This window comes from Heterocephalus glaber, unplaced genomic scaffold, assembly GCF_053883595.1.
Source record: "Heterocephalus glaber isolate CG9 unplaced genomic scaffold, H.glaber_assembly_v1.0 deba00001428, whole genome shotgun sequence".
Classification (NCBI taxonomy): domain Eukaryota; kingdom Metazoa; phylum Chordata; class Mammalia; order Rodentia; family Bathyergidae; genus Heterocephalus; species Heterocephalus glaber.
In genome coordinates, this window is record NW_028258293.1 from 34,008,069 (window position 1) to 34,030,207 (window position 22,139).

The 22,139-nt window shown below is 40.3% G+C and overlaps 1 protein-coding gene across 17 annotated transcripts in view; it reads right to left on the reverse strand.

Annotated features, from left to right (window-relative positions):
- Positions 1 to 22,139, reverse strand: part of Tenm4 (teneurin transmembrane protein 4) — a 2,854,999-nt gene that overhangs the window by 867,385 nt on the left and 1,965,475 nt on the right. The window lies entirely within an intron of this gene.

The window sequence follows — 22,139 nt, forward strand, 5'->3', positions numbered from 1 at the left end:
TTTCCAAAATTTTGGGGGAATAAGAGAAAGATGGCAGCTGAGTGAGATATTCTTTCAGGAGATCTCTTACAGATACACCAAGTCGAACAGCTATTCACATGCCAAATTACCAGCACAAGAGCTATTTCCAATTTTTTTATCACCCCAATCCAAAATTATATACAAATTTGCCATTTGTACCTTTCCCCAACCCATGTCAACTTCAAATCTATTTTCTGTCTCTGAGTTTATCTATATTTTGTGTAAGTGGAATCATGTGATTTAAAAATCTCATTTCTTTCATTCTAAATTCATCCATGTAGCATCTCCCATAAGTTGAATAGTATCCCAGTGTGTGTATGTATATGTGTGTATCTTTTATAATTCCTGTATCTATTTATGTGTCAGTGGCCACATGGGTTGTTTCCACCTTTTGGCTATTGAGAATAATGATGCACTGAACTCGTCCATATTTTAAAAGCCTGCTACTAACCAGGACTTCAGGCCTGTAGGAGCTGATGCTGACGAAATGCAGGGCCTGTTGAGGGAGGATCACATATGGTTGGTAGAGCTACTGCCCGTGGAGCAACTGAGGGGCCAGTTCCTTCTCAGATCAGTCTCCACCCAACTTCTGAGAAGCCAAAGAGCTAAAGGGAGGAAGCCATTGATTTCTGGAATGTGGAGGCCTTCAGACTTACAGCGTTGTTTTCAAAAATACCCGAAGTCTATAGTAACCTAGTAATTAGACTGGCACTGTCTCCAACGTTTGCTTAATGGTTGAGTGATCAGAAGTTTTCTTCTTTCTTTTTTTTTTTCTTTCTCCTGTCAAGTTTAGCTGATTAGAAAGGCATGTGAATCTTTCCTTACACATAATTTTCCAAGTCTGAAGTGAGAAATTGAACTGAACTCAATTACAGCAGCTGATTTAATGTACTTAATTGCACACAGGAGCTAGGAATTTGAAGGGTTCCTTGGAGGATGGGGGTGAGCAAAGTGGACTTGAAGTTACTAATGCTGCACCCACCAGTGGGTGCACAAGTAGTCTCAGGACACCCTTGCCCCACTCCCAGGCACGCAGCTGTGTGCGGACATTGATGAAATGCAGATGCTGTAAGCTCAGTCCTCTGAGATTGTAGCACTTCTGATGGTGTGGCTTATGAATTTACAACTGCTTTCAAGTGCTAATTTGGAAGCCTGCATGGCTTTTTTAAAAAAAAAATGTATTTCTCCCCTGAGCAAATGCAACAAAATTAATGAAAGGAAGTTAAGCAAAGGAGGAAAGTTGATTGGAGGGCAGAGCCTCTCTCCAAATGGAAACAATGAGCAGGACAGTTCAAAGCACTCTGCTCCTGCAGCACGGCTGGGGCTGTGAAAACTACAGTGTCTAGGGATTATTCCAGCAGCCTTGGACTCTGGAGCTCATCTTGTTCGTGGTGATGACTGTGTATTGAGCATGTGCTTGTGCTGGGTCCTGTGCCACTGCTGTTCAGGCCTTGATTTTCATCTTAAAAACAATCCTGCATGGTTGGCAGTAGCATTTATTTCTGTTTCACAGATGAGGACAGTGAGATTTGGAGGGGACAAAGACTTGCTAGAGGGAATGACAGCACAGGATGGGATGCCAGGTCTGTGCTGAAGCCAGGGACCATTGCATTATGTCCCACTGACACCAGAACTCCAGAATCCAAGCCACAGAGCCTGCCAGGCAGGGTGAAGCACTCAGCTGCTCCTCCTTTCTCCTCGGCCCCCTTGCCTTCTGCTTTTTTTTCTGCCTCTTTCTGTGTTCCTCATCTTTCATCTTCCTTTCTCTTTCATCTCATCCTTCGTCCTGAAATCATCCTGCAGTTTTCTTTCTCCTTCCCCATTCTCACCAATCTTTTATCAAGAGCTGGTCATATGGCTGTCACTCTGAACACAATAAAAGTGACTCAAACAAGAAAATGGTCCTTTAACAGAACTGTGGACTGCAAGGTTGCCAGAGCCACCAAGGTGTTGAGCTATGAAATTCTGAAGGCCAGCAAGGAGCCGCAGAAGAAGGAAGGAACCCTCATCCCATCCCTGGCATCTGGAGCCGTGCTCCTTGGCTGTTGCCTCAGCTGTCATTTGTAAAGGAAAATATCTTTAACTGGCACTAGTGGGTGCTGACCAAATCTAGGGGCTGTGCAGAGTTGAGCAGCAGAGGGTGAGAAGAGGGAGTCAGAGTTTACTTAATAAATAAGGAAAGGGGCAGCAGCAGAGAATCAGAGCATGGAGCCAGGGAGATGTGAAGACAGCAGAAGGTAGCCCTAGGGGAGCCTGAGCTTGCTGCAGCTACTTGTTCTGATGTTTCTGGCTCCCCTTGCCCTGGAGTTGGGCAGGCCTGAGCCATCTTAAGATCCAGGAAAAGAGGTCACTGTCTCGTGCTCTTGGTTGGCACACTGCTTTGTACATTTCAGTCTCACTTTGGTGTGGTGTGTCAGGCCAGGAGGTCATCGACACAAGGGTGAACTTTATGATTATCCTGTTTTCCTAGGTGGCAAAAGTGAGAGTCAGAGGGATCTAGGATCCAGCTCAAGTTTGTGGAAGTAGGAAGTGAAAAGGTAGGATTCACCTGGCAATTCTTTCTCCTCGTCCATGCTGCTTGATGCTCTGTTTGAAAGCTGGGCACTGTGGTCTTCTGAGAAGAGCCCAGGACTCGGAGCCAGTCAAATCCATCCCTTCATCTTCACTTCACAACTTCCTAGCTGTGTGTTTTCACTCTCCATGTTTTATTGCTATATGAAACGCTCTTGCTTTGCCCTGCAGCCTGCTCTAGACAAGTAAACACTACAGAAGTCCCAGGGGAGCCGCTCCTGTACCTGAGTGTCTGGTCCTGGTTAGTCACCCAGAGTACAGAGAAGGCGGCCTGACAGGGTGGCCCTCATGGAGGGGAGAACTGAGCGGGGCTTGGCAGAGCCTAATTATGCCCAGAGAGGATCTTTTACTTGGCAGGATCAGGCCTTGAATGATGCAAATGTGGCAACGGATGTTTTCCAAGTGAGAATGTGGACCCTATAAAAACCAAATGGAGTGATTAGGGAGGCAGTGGACCATGGGAGTGTTTTTCTTGAGCAAGTCTTTTAACCTTGCAGTGAAGCCGACCCCTCTTTCCGGCACCAACAGCCTTTTCGGAGCAGACGAAACAAGCTAAGTTCCTTTTAATGTACATTAAATTGAGCCTGTCAACCCTGACAAAGTCTCTTTAAGCAGATGGTTGCTAAGAGCATAGCCTGCCCAGAAGACTTGCTGCCTGGGAGGCTGTGCTGATGGGATTCTCTCCCCCAATTCAAGCCGAACAACATTTGGTTCTCTCCCTCCCTCTCTTTCCTCTTTCCTTCCTTAACAATAGCTGTAATGTATTGTGATCAGAATGGGACAAAACTTCTGTCAAGCACTTTATATATAGTCTCTGATTTCCATACTGTTCCTATGAAATGGGTTCTATTTTATCATTGTTTTGCAGGAGAGGAAAGCAGGGATTGAAGTGTTGCTAATACCATCAGTGGCTCTCAGAAGGTGAGTCTGACGCCTGCTCACAGCCTCTTACGTCTTTGGAGACAACTATAGACCCTTTCAGGCCTTGATCATTCATATGCATAATTTTTATATAATGTTAATGTACACCTAAAGTTTATATTTTCCAAGTTTGATTATTTTAAATCAAAGGAATGGATACTTATTTTAAAATGCCAAATAGTGCAAAGTACTGTCACAGAAAATACCAGTCTCTGTCTCTTCCTACTACTGCACCTGGTACTGATCTCCAAATTGCTAAACAATATGTTTATACTATTTCTTGATTTATCAGCTTTAGACATCGACTTCCTTGAGTATTAGATGAAGACTAGCTTACTTGTCCTTTACTTCTCTTCCACACCACCAACATAGGTATATTATACTTTGATCCCTAAGTCATGAATATTTCTTCCAAGACTTTGTGGATATTATGTACAGCCAAGTTGTCTCCTTTTTTGTCTTGAACAGTGGACCCTTGACTTACAAACTCAATTCATTGGCAAGGGCTGGTTGTAACTCAAGTTGATCTATTGAAGGCTTAAGCTCCTCTACACAGCCTTCAAGTCTCTCTCCTATATACAGGCAGAACTCAGTGTCCTTAGAGAGACATTGGCCCAGGAATTCTCAGCCCCACACAGGAAAGGATGTCGTAATGTGCCTTCCAGAACGCTTTAAGGGTTAAATCTGTATCTGATACTGGCAAACAGAATGCAGAAGATCATCAAGAAGATCATACACCCTGATCAAGTGGGATTCATCCCAGGGATGCAGGGATGGTTCAATATATGAAAATCAATTAATGTAATACACTATATCAATAGAGCCAAGGACAAAAACCATATGATTATCTCCATAGATGCAGAAAAATCATTTGACAAAATCCAGCATGCATTTATGATAAAAACCCTACAAAAAATTGGAATAGATGGTCTCTACCTCAAACTGATAGAAGCCATCTATGAAAAACCAACAGCCTATATCATACTAAATGGTCAAAAACTGAAATCCTTCACACTAAAATCAGGAACAAGACAAGGATGTCCACTATCACCACTCTTGTTCAATATAGTTCTGGAAACATTAGCCATGGCAATTAGACAAGAGAAAGAAATAAAAGGAAAAAAGATAGGTAATGAAGAAGTCAAATTGTCATTATTTGCAGATGACATGATACTCTATATAGAAGACCCCAAGAACTCCACCAAAAGTCTTCTAGACTTAATAACCAAATTCAGTCAAGTAGCTGGTTACAAGGTCAACACACAAAAATCAATAGCTTTCCTCTACACCAATGACAGACTCACTGAGAGAGAAATAGAGCAAATAGTTCCTTTCACAATAGCACCCAAAAAACGGAAATACCTAGGAATCATCCTAACGAAAGAAATCAAAGACCTCTTCTCTGAAAACTATGGCACTCTGAAAAGAGAGATTGAAGATGATATCAGAAAATGGACAGACATGCCCTGCTCCTGGGGAGGAAGGATTAATATAGTGAAAATGGCCATACTTCCAAAATTGCTATATAGATTTAATGCAATTCCAATTGAGATCCCAGCAGCATACTTCATAGACCTTCAGAAAACAATCTAAAAATTCATTTGGAACAAGAAGAGACCCAGAAGAGCAAAAGCAATTCTAGGTAACAGAGACATGGCAGGGGGTATTCACAATCCCCAACCTGCAACTCTACTACAAAGCCACTGTGATAAAAACAGCATGGTACTGGCAAAGAAACAGACTTGAGGACCAGTGGAACTGATTAGAAGATGCAGAAACAACACCAGACAGATGGGTGAGTACCCATCTCATCTTTGACAAAGGAGCCAAACACCCTCACTGGAGGAAAGATAGCCTCTTTAATAAATGGTGCTGGAAAAATTGGGCTTCAACTTGCCAAAGATTAAAACTAGACCTATATCTCTCACCATGCACTAAACTAAAATCAAAATGGATGAAAGATCTAAATATTAAAATAGAAACTGAACCAGTTGGAAGAGAGGTTATGTAGAACCCTTGAAGACATCGATGTAGGAAAAGATTTTATGAACAAAACCTCAGTTGCCCGAGAACCAGCACAAACAATCAACAAATGGGATCTCTTCTTATTAAAAAGCTTCTGCACAGCAAGAGAAACCACCAGCAATGTGAAGAGACAACCCACAATGTGGGAAAAAATCTTCACCTGCTCTTCCTCAGACAAAGGTCTACTATCTCAAATCTATAAAGAACTTAAAAAGATCAGACCTCCCAAATTTAAAGACCCAATCCAAAAAATGGGCATCTAAAATGAACAGACATTTCTCAGACAAAGAAGTAGAAATAGCAAATAAATACATGAAAAAAATGTTCAACATCACTGGTCATTCAAGAATTGCAAATGAAAACAACGCTGAGATTCCACTTCACTCCAGAAAGAATGGCTGCTATCATGAAATCAACCAATAACCAATGCTGGCGGGGCTGTGGGGAAAGAGGAACCCTGCTCCACTGCTGGTGGGAGTGTAGACTGGTGCAAGCACTGTGGAAATCAGTATGGAGATACCTCAAAGAACTAGGACTGGAAGTCCCATTTGACCCCGCTATTCCACTGCTGGGGATCTTCCCCAAATAATTAAAAGAATCATACCACAGTGATATATGTGCACCCATGTTCATAGCAGCGCAGTTTGTGATAGCTAAAACTTGGAAACAGCCCAAATGCCCATCAACTGGTGACTGGATAAAGAAAATGTGGGTTTTTTATAAAATGGAGTACTACTCAGCCATAAAAAATGAGAAATTAGAGACATTTATAGCCAAATGGATGCACATTAAGGGAATACTCTTAAGTGAAATAAATAGGACACATATGTGTAAATACCGAATAGTTTCTCTGGTGTGAGAAACTGAAAGTGTAAATAAGGACTAAATGTACAATAGGTCATGTGAAATAGGAAGAAAAGGGGCGAAGGTCAAGGGGAAGTGGGAGGGCTAGGGGAAAGGATAGAAGGGAATGGGATTAATATGAGAAAATGGAAAAATAGAAACAAAATCTTGTAAATAGGGAGGAATGGAGGGGTTGAAGGGAGGGCTGGGCAAGGGTGAAAAATAAGAACCAAGAGAGACTATGTAAAGGTGCAAATTTCCAATGATGAATGTCATTATATTGTATACCTAAAATGTACCAATGATTAGAATGAATAATCGATAATGCAAAATAGGAAGAAAAGGTCCAAAGGGGTAGGGGTAGTGGGAGGGGCAGGGAAAGGAAAGAAGGGAAAGGAAAAATGCTGAGAAATGGAAAAAATGGAAATAAAGTCTTTGTAAATAGGGAAGGGTGGAGGGCGTGAAGGGAGGGCTAGGAAAGGGGAAAAAATAAGAGCCAAGATGCATTATATAAAGGTACAATTCCCAATGAGAAATATAATTGTGTTGTATACCTGCAATGTACCAATAAAAGAATTTAGTACAAAAAAAAATCTGTATCTGAGACCATCTGGAAGCACCAGCGACTGACATTTGGGCTGTAACTCAAGACTTTGTTCCTAAGTTAGAACTAAAATTCTGGTCATAACACTAATTGTTCATATGTCAGGCTGGTCGTAACTCGAGGGTCCACTGTAGTTTGCTTCTTTTAGAAAGTAGTGATTGCCTTGCTTCTTGAAAATGATTTTCTTTCAGAACATTGAAAAGAATTCTCCTTTGTCACCCAACTTTTGGTTTTACCATTGAGAAATCTTAGGCTAATTTGACTCCAGGTTCTTTACATATGACCTTTTGTTCTTTCTGGGAACTTTGAGACATCCTCCTTAATCTCTGAGTTTGGAAATTTCATGATGATGCGCTTCAGTGGGGGTCTTTTAGCATGCACTGCACTCAGAACTTGTTGGGTCCTTTTGATTGGAGACACTTGTTTTTAGTTCTGGGAAATTTTCTGACCTCACAGTGACTTATGATGGGAATATTCCCTAAAGTATCATCTAGTCTGTTTTATTTGATACAGAAGAGGATGTTGATTAATGTTTATTAAACAACTAATTTGTTCAGTGCCAGCCATTGAAATAGAGACTTTACATTGTTATAGATTTTATCCTTAAGGAAACCTCTAAGAGAGCTGTTGACATCACTGTTACAGGTGAGCACTCTGGGATGCAGAGCTGTGGAAGAATTTGTCCATAGATACCTAGCTATTAAATATCTGTCAGAATTTAATCCAAGTCTAGATAACTCAGACCCTTAAACAAGCAGTTCCTTAGCTTTGTTTTTCTAAACACCATCATCTCATGTGTTTCTGTAGTCTAATACATTGGGGGACTCCTGGAATAAACGCAGCTCTCAGCTACAGATGTTCTATACCGCTGACACCCAAATGCGCACCGCAAGCCTCTGAGTAGGAGACTGGGTGATACACCATTTCTCAAGGTGTATGGACGTGATACTGAAGAGCGGACAGAATTTGCATTTGGGACTGTCAGTCTGTTTGTCCACAAGCTGGCCATGGGGGCAACTGATTGCATCATTTCTTGTTTCCTCTGTTCTGCTTCCTAGTCACTCATTCCCGGCCCAATTTGCTCACTGGACTCTGGCACCGATCACATTGTCTTTTTCTTCAGATTCTTGATTACTTGGTAATCGTGCTGGCTGTCTTTCGTAACAGCAAAAGCCAGTTTCTGCTTCCAGAATTTCTAATACAGTGCTCTCTGCTTCAACTTTTCTCACCTTCCTCACCTAATTCACGCCTACTTATTCTTCAGAGCTTAGCCTAAAGGCAGAAAGCCTCAAGGAAAACTTTTTTAACCATCCTAATTAGGCTAGGTCTCCCTGTATAATGGTCTCAAAAGAAATACTGTATTTCTATGTCGCATCAATTATAACATATATCATTTGCATATGATATGCACTATGCAATTGCAATCTAATAATTATGTGATTTTCTATTTGTTCATTGTTTGTCACCTTTTTGTAGACTCTAAATTCTTCTGGCAGGGACCATGTCTCTCTTGCTTATATCATATTCCTAGAACAGAGAGCATGGTGCCCAGTACATGCTGGGTGCTCAGGCTAAACACTGGTTGAGTAACTGCATGAATAATCAAATGAAAGAATGGAAAAGGCTACTTTAATTGTCATCATAATTAACGATGATGCTAATTAATGAATGTTGCTCGAAATGGTGGCTTTTCTTAGAGTTTGGATAGCCCAATTTGTTTCACAATAGGTCTGCAAGGAGACAAGGACATAATACAAAATATAGCCTCAAATGTGATGAATATTCCATGATACAAAATCCTAATTTTTTTCAAAAAAAGAAAGCTCATCTATGTTCTGTGCATGAATTATTTTGCCAACAGGTATCTCAGCATGAAACTGCCTCCACCCCCAAATACCCAGCCTCAAAAGAATCTTTAAGTAGTTCTTCATGGCTCCTGTAAATCAAGCACTCATCATAGAGCCAGGGGAGAAAATGAATATTCTCTTTTAGAGAGGGAGAAAGTAAATGCTTGGAATAAAAAGAGTCAGGCTGGATCTTTATTAGGGTTTATTTTTCCAACCCTAGCTAATAGAGCAGCTAAGCCTGACCCAGTGTCCTGGTCCAACGCTTCCTTCTCCTGTGAAACGTGTTGACTCCCCGAGATGGGAGTCTTGTGGTTTTGCCTTCCCTTGTACCATAGAAGCATCTGGAACACCTAATTACATAGCATCCCCAAAAATGTCTAGTACAGCCTTACAAAAACTGCTCATTGCCTTGCCTATCTTGGGCCTTATGTGGCTTACTCTGTCCTTAACTCATTGACTTATCATTAGCTTTTCCTGTGGGTATCTGTACCCTAGACAGATAATGTCTCATTATATCTGTATCTCTCCCCTTCCTACATATCTGATGCACATGTGACACTCCATAAATGTTTATTGATGAAGGAATGAATGATCCTATCCAAAGCCTTGCAGTGGATGTGGAACTGTTTATTATTCCCCATTATATTGTGGGGGGAACTGAAAAAACTGGAGCTCAAACAGTTCATGTAATTTACTTGTCTGTAGAACCTACTGATGGCCTGACCATTTATATTCTTCTAAAAATCCATTTGTTGAAATCTTGCCCTGCAACATGATGGTGCTAGGTGGTGGGCACTTTGAAAGCTGCTTAGGTCCTAAAGGTGAAGCCCTCAGGAATAGGATTAGTACCCTTATAAAAGTGCCCCCTGAGTGCGTCTTGACTTCTTCTACCATAAAAGGATACAGTGTGATAGTGCCATCCATGAACCTGGAAAGGGACCCTCACTAGACACCCATTCTGCTGGTACCTTGACCATGGACTTCCCAGCCTTCAGAGCTGTAAGAAATACATTTCTGTAGTTTATAAGCCACCCAGTATAAGATGTCTGGTCATGGCAGCATGAATAGACCAAGCCAGCATGGGGATCTGGCCCTGCCCAGCACTCCAGGATTCTCTCCTGCTGGTCCTCCCTCAGCATTTATTCTCTAGTAATGCAGAACAGCATATGGCTCTGCCTGTCCTGGCTGAACACATGTGGAATGCATACATTCCCAGGGTGTGCTCATTTTATTCTCCAACAGGTTCTTCCTTTATTTACCTTCCAGTCCTCTTCTCAGGCCATCCCCCGTCCTGCATCACCCTATTCGGGGTACTGTCCTGCTCAGAGGTAAAGGTCCTTGCCTCATGTAGGTGCTGTATCCTGTGACAACCGCAGGCCATATAGCGTGGCACACTGATGGTTTCTGGTCCATTTTCCTCACTGCCTGTGAACTCCCCCAGGGCACCTGCAGTTACCACAAGCCTCTGCAGACTAGAGCTCAAATGTTGTGAAGAACAGCCAGGATGCACTGGGGTCTGCAGTCCAGTACTCTGTCCCGGACATCATGCTACTCCACAGATTGAATGATACGAACATCAGGAGAAAAAAATGGATCAAATGGTAGCACAAACTCAAATTGGCAGCCCTCCTCAAATTGCTGAGAGGCCGCCCATCTGCTCTGTGCCTGTTCTAAATCCACAGTTGTGCCCTCCATGCTGAGCAAGCGTGCAGCAGCTGGCCCCCCACTGTGAGCGAGGAGAGGAACAATTTATTACAAAGGGCTCTCTGTAAATCAATCTTCCCATCAGCCTTGTGTGGGAACAGAGGCAGCTCATGGAGCTACCCCTCACTGCACTGTTTCTGCACTCTGCCACACTAGGCCAGAGCCTCTCTGGGCTTGAAAAAGACACCTGCACTCAGTTACAGGAGCAATTTTGGGAAGTCAGTGACTAACATACCCCAAGGGATTACCTTCAAGACAGACGGACACACTGCTAGCCCCTCTCAGGCTGCAGCCCCTTTAGTGGGTGGGCCTCTGGGTGACGTATGTGGTGCACCGGGTTAAGGTCTTATGGAAGCTAGTTTTCATGGCTGCTGCCTCTGAATATCCAATGATGTCTCTGTCAGCCACATGTGGGAGCACCTTTTCTTTGGGAATCCCTTAAGATACTCTGATTCTTAGAGTTGGAGAATGCAAGTTGTCCTCGGTGGTGAGTCTGCCTTAAGTGGGAGGTAGAAGTCAGTCCTGATGGGTCAGTATGGATCGTGTGGGGCCCAGGGTGAAGGCTGGTTCCCTGAGTTGTACATATGGTCCTGCCCTCTGGTTACAGATGTTGGAAAAGCTCCAGAGTAGCCAATCCATAGGCTTGGCAATGAATGCCTCATGATGTGCTCTGATTCAGAGGGGAGCTGGGCCAATGGCATTAACTGTCTTGAGGATGGGAACTAGGAAACTCTCAGAGAAGGAGGCTACTGGGGGGCTAGTGGAAACAAAAAAGTCAGGTGAAGGGAGAGACCACAGGGGTGCTGAGAGGCCTCTTGCAAACTGAAGTTGGTGGGAGTGAGACAGTGACTAATCAGAAGTTGTGATATAGGGACACAAGGAACAGATCGTTGGGAGAAAGAAGTGACAGGCCTCAGAGGAGGGAGGTATCATGAGAAAGATCACAGAGCCCCTAACAGTTCCAGTCACTCTCCAGATCACATCCCACAGTCGCAGGCAACTTGAAGGGTTGTCTCTTCCTGGAACCCAAAGGCCCTGTTCATGTGTTTTCTCATTAAATAGGCCTATCTTAAGCCCTAGGCTCTCTGTTTGGCCTGGAGGGATAATTGGAGTAAGGACCTCACCATCCCCTGTCGGGGAGATATGTGGTCAAGAGATAAGGACATAGCTCTGCCATGGGTGGTCCAATGCATCAGTGCACAAACTGAAATGGAAACAGGAAGGGGAGGCAAGGGTGAAAATCCCAGGAAGATGAAACAGAGTGCGTGAAAGTTGGAGAAGAAGCATGGCATGTTTGGAGGTTTGAATGATGCTGGGACCTGGAGGAACAAAAAACTTGAATACTCATTTGGAGAAGAAAACGTAAGAATGGGACATTAGTAAAATAAGCATAGGTGAATTTTTCAGTAGAAGCACAAATAGCTAATAGATGAAAGGGAGCTTACAGATCACCTAGTCTAACTACTCTCTTTTATCCAGGAGGAAATTGAGGTCTAGAGAAGGCAAGTTGCCTTGATATTTTCCAGGAACTTTCTGGAATTTTCCAGGGATGTAGGATAGGGCTGGGATAAGAACCAGGACTCCGAGGCATGGCTCTAGCTTCTGTCCAAAAGACCTATAACTGGAGTGACTCAGAGACTTCTCCTTTCCATCCAGATGCTTGATGAGGGGGAAGGAAAATCCAACAAACTACCCCTGAACAGAAGCACCAATCACCATGCATAGCCGACAGTGACAAAGCACGTATTCATTGTGTGCATAAAAGAACACTTGTTCCATGCTTACTGTCAAGAATGTCTTCTTTGTCCCTTCAAACCCTGTCTTAACCTGCCTCCTCCTTGAGGAAGCCCTCTGCGACCATGGAGCACCTACAGTCTGGAGGTTTCTCGTTTCTGCTTGCCATTAACAGGGCACACATATTCTTTGGTGCCATTACAAGTTTCCTGCTCCCAGTGGTATCACTTCTTCCTGTAGAGGGGCTACCTCTCATACTCTGATATTGTACAACACTCAGTCCTCCAGTGCCTGGTGCAAAGAAACCCTGATGTCTTTTTAGGTTCTGCAAAATGATCTTTTATGTCTTCCTTGTTATCCTTCCAAATTTAACTGGATGTATTATTTTTGTCTAGCTTCCATTATTAATTGCTAGAGTTTCTCCATTTCTTTATAATATTGAATGCTAATTTTAACATCCCTTTATATTCACTGGAGCTTCGTGGTTGACAAATACACTGTCACATTGAAGTTCTTGAAAGTTAAGAAACTCTCTAGGTTTTAGAAGTGATGCTGATAAAAGTGATAGATTAGTTCAAAATTATGGTTATGTGAACTGAGGGCTTACAGGTGGGTAGAGAGAACTTCTAGTTTAAACATCTTCAGCGGGCAAAACTTTTGTGAAAAATATATGCTATGGAGACCAATCCTTCTGTAGCTCAGAATCCTCTAATGTAATATGGACAAGATTAGGAACTGTTCATCCCTGGGCGTCTATGGTAATGCTTGCTATGTGGGATTTATACTCATCACCCTAATACTAGACCAATCCATTTCACCTACCTAGGTGCTGGTTTTTTATTTTGGCAGACAATAGGATGTTTTTTCCCATTCCCTGATAAATTCATATGTACCTTTTACTTGTTTTTTCTTGTCACATCATCTACCTCTTAATTTATTGCCTATTCATCCCCTGGTCCAGCACATTAATTGCATATTTAGTACACAACAAAGGAAGCCACTATGCTGGACATTCTTTGAAATTTGACTCTTAGATCTGTTTTGATCTAACAGTCTCCTCCACCCTGGCTATCCCCACATAGGCCAGCCCTCTCTGAACTGCAGCAATGGCCTCTGACCTCATCATTCATTTAGGCTTAGTCTATGGGAAGCATGGGCAGAAAATATCAGGATTGCAGGAAAGCAGAGGATAGGCAGCCAGTGCCCTGGGTTCCCCCTTGCTGGATCTCCTCAGTGCTTGCAGCTGTGTATGGAAGGGCAGGGACGGCTTTGACTCCTGTCAGGAGCCCTCTCCATACTGCCACATGTTCTGGGTCTAGTAACTGTCCTTTTAGGCTTAGGATTGGGAAGAGCTCCTTGCTTTGCCAGTCATATAGTTTATGTCCTCACTTGCTGTTTCCTTAAACCTGTACAGATCTCTGCAAATAAAGATGCCTCCTACCGGTGATGGTTCAATTGAGGATTTTTTACTTTGTGGCTGTATGAAGTGATCCACACAGAGTAGACATTGTACTTGAGTTTTCAATTTTGATTTTTTCCTGCACTGGCAACATGTGATACCACACTCTTGAGAAGTGGGGCAGCATAGCAAGCTGTGGTTCCCAGTCAGCCATTAGATCATCGGGGAGAAAACCAGCCATGTCCTATCTGCAGCTGCCTTTAATTTCCCCATCTCTTTTCTTGAATGAAGAGGAATTGTCATGGGCCGCATATAAAATATATAATGTAGTTAATGTATATAAGTAACAAAACTTCTTGTGTTAAAATATATTTATTATAACTTGGCCATAAGTTAGATGTAGCTGCTTCAGTGAGCTGTGTTGCTAAGAGATAATGCTCGGCAGGTAAGAGGTATTACATGCATTTTTAACTTAATGACATTTTCAACATATAATAGGTTTTATCAGAATGCAACCCCACTGTCAATCAAGGAGAATTTGTATTCCTTTTTAAAAATTTAATTCCTCAGTTATTCAATGTAAGTACAATGGAACCTGAGTTTATGAATACTTTTGTTTGCAAACAATTTGGTTCACAAACAGAAGTATTTGGCAAAATTTTGTTTTTGTTTGCAAAGTCTGTATTGGGTGACAAACATGACTGTGGCCATCTTTCCCACACAAACACAAACATGGTCACCTTTTCCAAAATCATAGAACAAATTAAATTCATGAACCGAGGTACCACTGTAAGTCATCTTTTCTGTTTTTTGTGTTCTATTTTTTGAGGGGGGGGGCAAGACCCTGAGTCATAGGCAAAAAGCCATAAAAACTTAAAGAGAGGAATGATTCCACTTATATGCTGAGGAATGATTCCACTTATATACCCAGAAGAGTCAAAGTAAAAAAGACAGAGTAGAAGAGTGGTTACCAAGAACTGGGGAAGGCAGGAGTGAGGAGGTACTGTTTAACAAGTAGAGTTTCAGTTTAGGATGATTAAAGAGTTCTGGGAATGTGCAGTAGTGATAACTGCCCAATGGTATAGGCCTACTCAAAGCCACTGAATTGTATACTTAAAGTGGTTAAAGTGGCTAAGTTTCATGCATATTTTATCACAATAAAAACAATAAGTAAGAAGAAAACAAAACTGATTCTTGTTATTGATACCTGATAGCCTGGATCCAAAACAATACTTTTTTAAATTTTCCATATAGCAGTGGAAGGACCATGTTGGATCAGCCCATGCATCAATTAGGAAGCTTTATTCCTGTCAAACAATTTATCACATTCAAAATGCTGTTTAATTTATTTGCAAAAATAGATCTGTGTGCCAATCTTGGTCTGGGAAAAAATGGCGCAGATACCCATTTCTGACAGACCTCCTCTGTTCCTATTCTTTCTTCAAATCTCAGCTCAGCTCCAGCTACTCCGTGAAACTTTCTAGAATTTCTACAACATGCTCTTGTCATTCTTTTGTTTCCTATTTCTGAACTCCAGCAGGACTTGTGGCTGCACTATAGAAGTTAGCCCATTATGTTTTTTCTGCTTCTAATCTTTGAAAATTGTCTCTCAAAGATTCAAAGTTTCTTGAGAGCAAGGATCATGACCTCCTTGCTGTTGTTTTTCCTATACCTAGACTGATGCTGCATGGCCCTCAGCAAACACTCCGTGATTGATTACAACCTTAAATAAATGGTACTGTGCAATTTACGTAATGAAATGTACTGAAAACCTGAATATGTTTCTCTCTGGCTCTGATTTCTACTTTCAAGAAGACTAAGTTTTTCAAATGTACACACAGCCCAGACTCTTGACAGCAATCTGGCATCCAGGAACAAAGGGGTGCTCTTGGTGCTTCCCTGCCCTTCAACTTCCTGCAGTCTCTGAGCCAGAACTATATAGAAAACAGCTCAAATCTTCAAGGAAACATGAACTCCACTCCAGGAACCTTGGAAGTGGGCAGCATCAACAGAGCTTCTGTTCACCAGAGAAGAGCCATCTGTTCTGCTGTAATTGTTCTTAGATTGTTGCTGTGTCCTTCTAATTTTGCTTTTTCTCTCTTTCTGAGTAGTAAACTACATGATCTATTTATATCATCGACCTATGTTGTTTTAAGCATGGCTTTTGAAGTAGAAGAGGAAATTTGGTTTTATTCAGAATATTACAAAATACTAGTAAATTCCAGTTCTATTCATTATCACCATTCAAAAAGCCAGTTAAGTGAAAGCCTTGGTTAGGGGATCTTTGATACCCCGTCTCACAGGGTTTCTGCTCTCTAAATTGAATACTGAAAAGTCTTCAAATTAGAATGTGACAGTGAACTAGAACATTAGTGTGTACAAGCTCTTAGCTGTTTTATTATGATTAGAGTTTTTCTATTGATTTGTAAAAACTGTTTCGATATTAGAGATAATGACCTGGCCTATAAAATATTTATTTCATTTTAAATTTGCTTATTGTCTGAATTTTATTTGTGATACTTGGAAATTTTTTTACTTTTATATAGTCCTTACACATTAGCATATATTCTGATTGCTCTCAAACTGTATTTAATATAAATGAGTAAAGAGCATTTTCACCTATTATTTGTGGGAATATAATTAGTATAACTTTTCAGGGAAAGGAATTTTGCAATAGATTTCAATAGCCTGAATAAGCATTTTCATATCCTTTGACCCAATAATTTCCTGTCTAGGAATCTATGCTAAGGAAATAATTAGAAATGTAAAATATTTATGTACCAAGATGTTCATTATAGCATTATTTGTAATAGTGAATATTGGATATAATGTCTGGAAATTAGAACTTTTAATAATTTTTATATAATGATTAAATATTTTACAGAGAAAATTTCAAGATCTATAATATTATCATAGTGTGCAATTAAAGTTTGACAACTGTGTTTCTGCAAAAGCAAAACAAAACTTCCCTGCTTTGTAGTGTTTGCCAACTTCTGTGGTGTAAACATTTCCATCATTGGTGGATATTTCAAGTTACCAATGTTATGTTACTGAATGCTTAGTTACACAGAGATGTCTATTGGCTTTGTGAACAAGTACAAACCAGTCCCAGTATACTATATAGTGTTATGTGACAAAAATAGGATATTAAAGGGTGTATATAGAATGATCTCAATTATGTAAATAATCTATAAAGAATGTCTGGAAGAAAATTAAGAGTGTTTATCTCTGTGTTTATCCTAGCTGTTGGCAACCACAGTTCTAGTCTTTGCTTTCATGAGTTTCACTGTCTTTAATACCTCATATAAGTGAAATCATGCAGTGTATATCACGTGTCTAGCATATCTCACATAGCACAATGCCTGCCAGGTTCACTGAGTTGTCTCATACTGTAGCAAATCCTTTTTTAAAAGACTGGATAATATTCCATCCTGCAAACATTTCACATTTTTCTGATCCATTCATCCATTGATGGACATTTATTTTGTTTTGCATTTTGGCTATTGTGACTAGCACTGCAATGCACATGAGAGTACTAATATCTTTTTAGAATTTTGATTTCAATTCTTTTGGATAAACACTGAAGGAGGGATTGCTGGATCATATGGTAGTTCTATTTCTTTTTTTCAAAAAAAAATCCCCATACTGTTTTCCATCGCAGCTGTATTATTTTACATTTTCACTAACAGGGTACAAAATTTCCAATTTTTCTACCATCTCACCAACACTTGCCTTTTCTTTCTTCCTTAATGACAGCCATTCCAACTGGTGTGTGGTGATATCCCTTTGTAGTTTTGATTTGTATTTTCCAGTTTTTATATATTTATTGGATATTTGTACGTCTTTGAAGAAATATTTATTGAAGACCTTAGCCTATTTTAAAAACTGACTTATTGGGCCAGGGATTTAGCCCAGTGGCACCATGCCTGCCTCGCAAGCACAAGGTCTGGAGTTTGATCCCTGGTACCCCCATCCCCACCCCAATTGACTTATTATTTTGCTCTTGAGCTGTAGAAATTTCTTATGTATTTTAAAAATTAACCCTTTATCAGATATATCATTTCAAAAATTTTCCCCCATTCTGTAGGTTGCCTTTTCACTCTAATGATTCTTTGCTGTGTAGAAGCTTTTAAATTTGATATAGTCACATTTGTCTATTTTTGCTTTGTTGCCTATGCTTTTGGTGTTGTATCCATGAAATTATTGCCAAGAGAAATTTCGTGAAACTTTCTCCCTCTTTTTTCTTCTACGAGTTTTAGTTTCATGTTTTAAATCTTTAATCCATTTTGAATTGATTTTTGTGTAAGATGGCAAGATAAGTGTCCAATTTTTTTTTTTTTGGCAAATGGATATTCAGTTTTATAAGCACCATTTGTTGAAATAATTACTTTTTACATTGTGTATTCTTGGTAACAATGTTGAAGATAGGTTGATCATAAATGCATGGATGATTTCTGGCCTTTCTATGTTTGTCTATATATTTGACTTTATGTCAGTACCATGCTGTTATAATTATTGTAGTTTTGTTACATATTGAAATCAGGAAGTAGGTTTGTATTTGTTCTATTTCAAAACTACTTTGTCTATTTGAAGTCCTTTGTAGAGTCATAATAATTCCAGATTTTTAAAAAAGTTTATGTGAAAAATTCTATTGGAATTTCAATTGGGTGTCCATGTAGTAGTCCATGTAGATTACTTAGGGTGGTATGAACATTTTGACAATATTAAGAATTCTAATCCATAAAACCAAGAAGTTTTTCCATTTGCTTTTTAAAATTAGTATATGTTTGCAGTACATAATGATTATATTTATTGTGGGGTGTTTGTGCATGTACATAACACATCTTAATTCTTTCTTTTTGTCACCTTAACCTCCCTTCTTCCCTGCTCACACTTTGATTTTTTTAATCAATGTTTTGTAGTTTTCCATGTGCTAACTTTATTCCTAAGTTTTTATTCATTTTGAAGGTATTGTAAATGAAATTTTTCCCTGATTTCCTTTTATGTTAGCTCATTTTTTTGTGTCTGAAGTTGCAACTGATTTTTTTTTTGGTATAAGATCCTGATATCTGCAAACAGAGATAATTTTATTTCCTATTTTCCAATTTGAATGCCTTTTATGTATTTTTATTACCTAATTTCTCTGGCCAGGACTTCTAGTATTATGTTGCATAAAAGTAGTGAGAATGGATATGCTTGTCTTGTTCCTGATCTTGGAGGAAAAGCTTTCAACTTTTCATTGTTGAGCACGATGATAGTTATGGGATTTTCATATATAACCTTTATTAGAGCAAGGAAATTTCCTTCCATTCCTAGTTTAATTAGAATTTTTATCATAAACTGGTGTTGAGTTTTGTCAAATGATTTTTCTACATCTATTGAGATGATCATGTGTTTTCATCCATCATTCTGTTAATGCGTGTAACATTAATTGATTTTCATATGTTGAACCATCTTTGAATCCCAGGGACAAATTCTGCTGGGTCATGATATATAATCCTTTTAATGTGCTGCTGAGTTCAGTTTGCTAGTACTTAGTTTGGATTTGTTTGCATCTAGTTCATCAGGGATATTGGTCTCTCGTTTTCTTATGATGTCTGTCTGGTTTTGTTATCAGGTTAATTATCTCTCTGGATTTTAACTTTATAGGATATTGAGAATGAGAATAAATTATCATTATGACCATAAAAAATAATTGCTGCATATTGTGCTACCTTCTACCCTCATCCACTCCTCATCATGGAGCTTGGCTGATTTTGTGATTTCACTGACTGTAGGCCAGTAGTGCCTAGTACCTGGGCCTTTGCTGAAGCCAACATCTCCTTGGATACTTTTCTGATTTTCCAGAGCCTTTTCTTTGCTTTAGAGTCTCTGGTTTGTATACCATTCTCCTTTTTTCCTCTTCCGCAGAGAAGGTGCTTTATTACCCTGGTATAGCAGGTAGAGGGGAGAGAACCATACATTTATATAAGCAAAATACAGCTTATATTTCTATCACATGTGACAAATGTGTGCTTTCTGTCACAAAAAGTTGATGGAAAAAACAAAACAGAACAAAAAGTTGATGGAAAATCCTTGCACTGGGAGTAATGTCACATGGGCAGCCTATGGCCTAGAGATTGATTTCAGGGTTTACAATGTGTTAGTTGCTGGAAATCTCGGTCTCCTGGTTTCTATACTGGTGTCATATCCGTTGAAGCAGTAAGGACAGTAATGATCAATCTAGAGCTTTCTAAGTGGGAACTGGTAAGAGAAGGCAGTCTCTTTGTGCAGATGTCAGCATCGCTGAGACTTTTGTCCCAGTTTGCAGGGGTGGGGTGTGAGAGTTCTGAGGAAACAACAAGCCTTACCATTCTTTGGAAAGTAGGTCCTTCTTTTCTTTTAACAAGTATACTTTCAGATATGGTCAGCTTGGCACTGAAAAGAGGAGATCACAGGTGCTTGGAAAAATATTGAGAGCCTCAGCTTCAAAAACATCATTTGAACCAAGTCGTTTAGCAAAACAAATGATCACAAAGAAAAATGCATGATTAGTGTGGAGACCTTTTCTTTGCAGGTGGGCACACCTGCAGTGGAGACACAGCTGCCTTTCTCCTTAAGCAATGTTGACCCCTGGAGGTGGGGCCTGAGGAGAAGTATTCTCAGCTTTGTAGTTTTGAAATTACAGAACTTGAACGACATGTGTGAAGACGTAGTGTGCTCCCTGTCTCTGAGAACTGGGCGCTAGTTAGTTTTGACACACTTGTCCTCACTTGTACACTTTCCATGACACTCTGCCTTGTGCTGTTCACCCTCATTACTTCCAGCCTATCACCAAACACTGTCAATTTTATTTTTGAGGTTTTCCTAAGTCACGCCAACTTATTTCCTCTCCATCACCCTTAAGCCAAACTGCCATCACAGGTTCCCTGGATACTGCAGTAGCCTCTACTCTGTTCATTTTACACACAGCTGTCCCCCTTCCAGTCCCTTCTATACACAGTGGTCAGAATAAGATTCTCAAAAAGCCAATGGGTTCACATCACCTTCTGATTATAACTTCTAGTGGTGGTTCATTGCTCCTACAAGATCAACATCCCCCACATGGCTTACACGCCATGAAGTGCTGCCCTCCACTCCCAGAACTCCTCTCCTCCTGGCTTCTTGGGCTCTGCCTCCAATATCATTTCCCTGAAATTCATGCTTTTTCCTTCAACAGGACTTTTGGTACAAGGCCCAGCTTTAAGCAAAGGTGCCATCTACAAGCCCTAAAAAGACCTCCAACCCCTACCCCAGTCAAGCTTCAACTTCTCAGGGAGTCTTCTCTAACACTCTCCCTTAGATGACCAGGTCCTTTGTTGTACATCTTCAGAAAATCAGGCTGTTTTTTCTTCAAGATGTTTATCTTAATCTGGAATTACATTATCTATTTGTACATTCACTTGATGAAATCTACTTATACCTTGACTACAGCCACCATGAAAGCACAAGGCCACATCTTTCACTGTTAATGATTATATTCCTAGAATTTGCCATCATACCTGGTCATTAAATGTCTTCTCAATGAATGAATAAGTGAATGAGACAGGACTTCTGTGAATCCTTGCAGATATGTCTTGTGCAAGTAGTGACTTTTGGCTCTGCACTTATCTAGCATTTCTTCAAATTCATCTACCATCTTCCGTGTAAAATGGAGCTGACTATCAGTGTTGGATGGAAGGTAAATTATGATGATGGACATTGATATACTCACCGAATCATACACTAGAAGCTCAAAAAGTGCTTGTTTTCTTTATAATCATACTCGCATCTTTCAAGTATGAGCATATCAAAAGGAACATGCCTCACCTCACTCCCCTCAAAGATGCTCGCATACAGTAGGTGGCCCTGTAGGAATGCCTCTGAGTTTGACAAATGGTACTGAGACACTAGTTTATATTCTCTCCGGGTGCCTTTTCTGAGATGAAATCCTTAATTACCTCATCCTCCTGTGAAGCATCTTTCTGATCGCACAACTCTTGGCACTCTCTGGCTAATTCATTTTTGATCAGCAGCCTGCTCTGCAGTTACATTTTTGTGTAATGTGGCCTCTGGAGTCCTGCTCGGCATGGAAGGCAGTCTGGCTCATTTGAACAAATTGCTTAAGAAGTTAAATTAGATTCAACTGTTCTTTGGAAGAAAAAAAAATTTTAAATGAAGAAGATGAATATCAATTCTCCCTGTACCCACAATCTTTCAAAACCGACTTATTTTACTACTGATAACTTCCAAGCCATGTTTGTATTGTGGCTATAACTTATACTCAGAGGAGGTTTTTAAAAATAATTTTCATCATCATCGGTCAACAGTCACAGAGAATGTATTGAATGATTAGCACCATGCACATAGCATAGAAGAAATATTCCTGACCTTAAAACACAGGGACTGTACTTGGAGTAATTTTTTCTTTTCTTGGTAGCATCATTAATTTTTCTATTCATGATTTTTCATT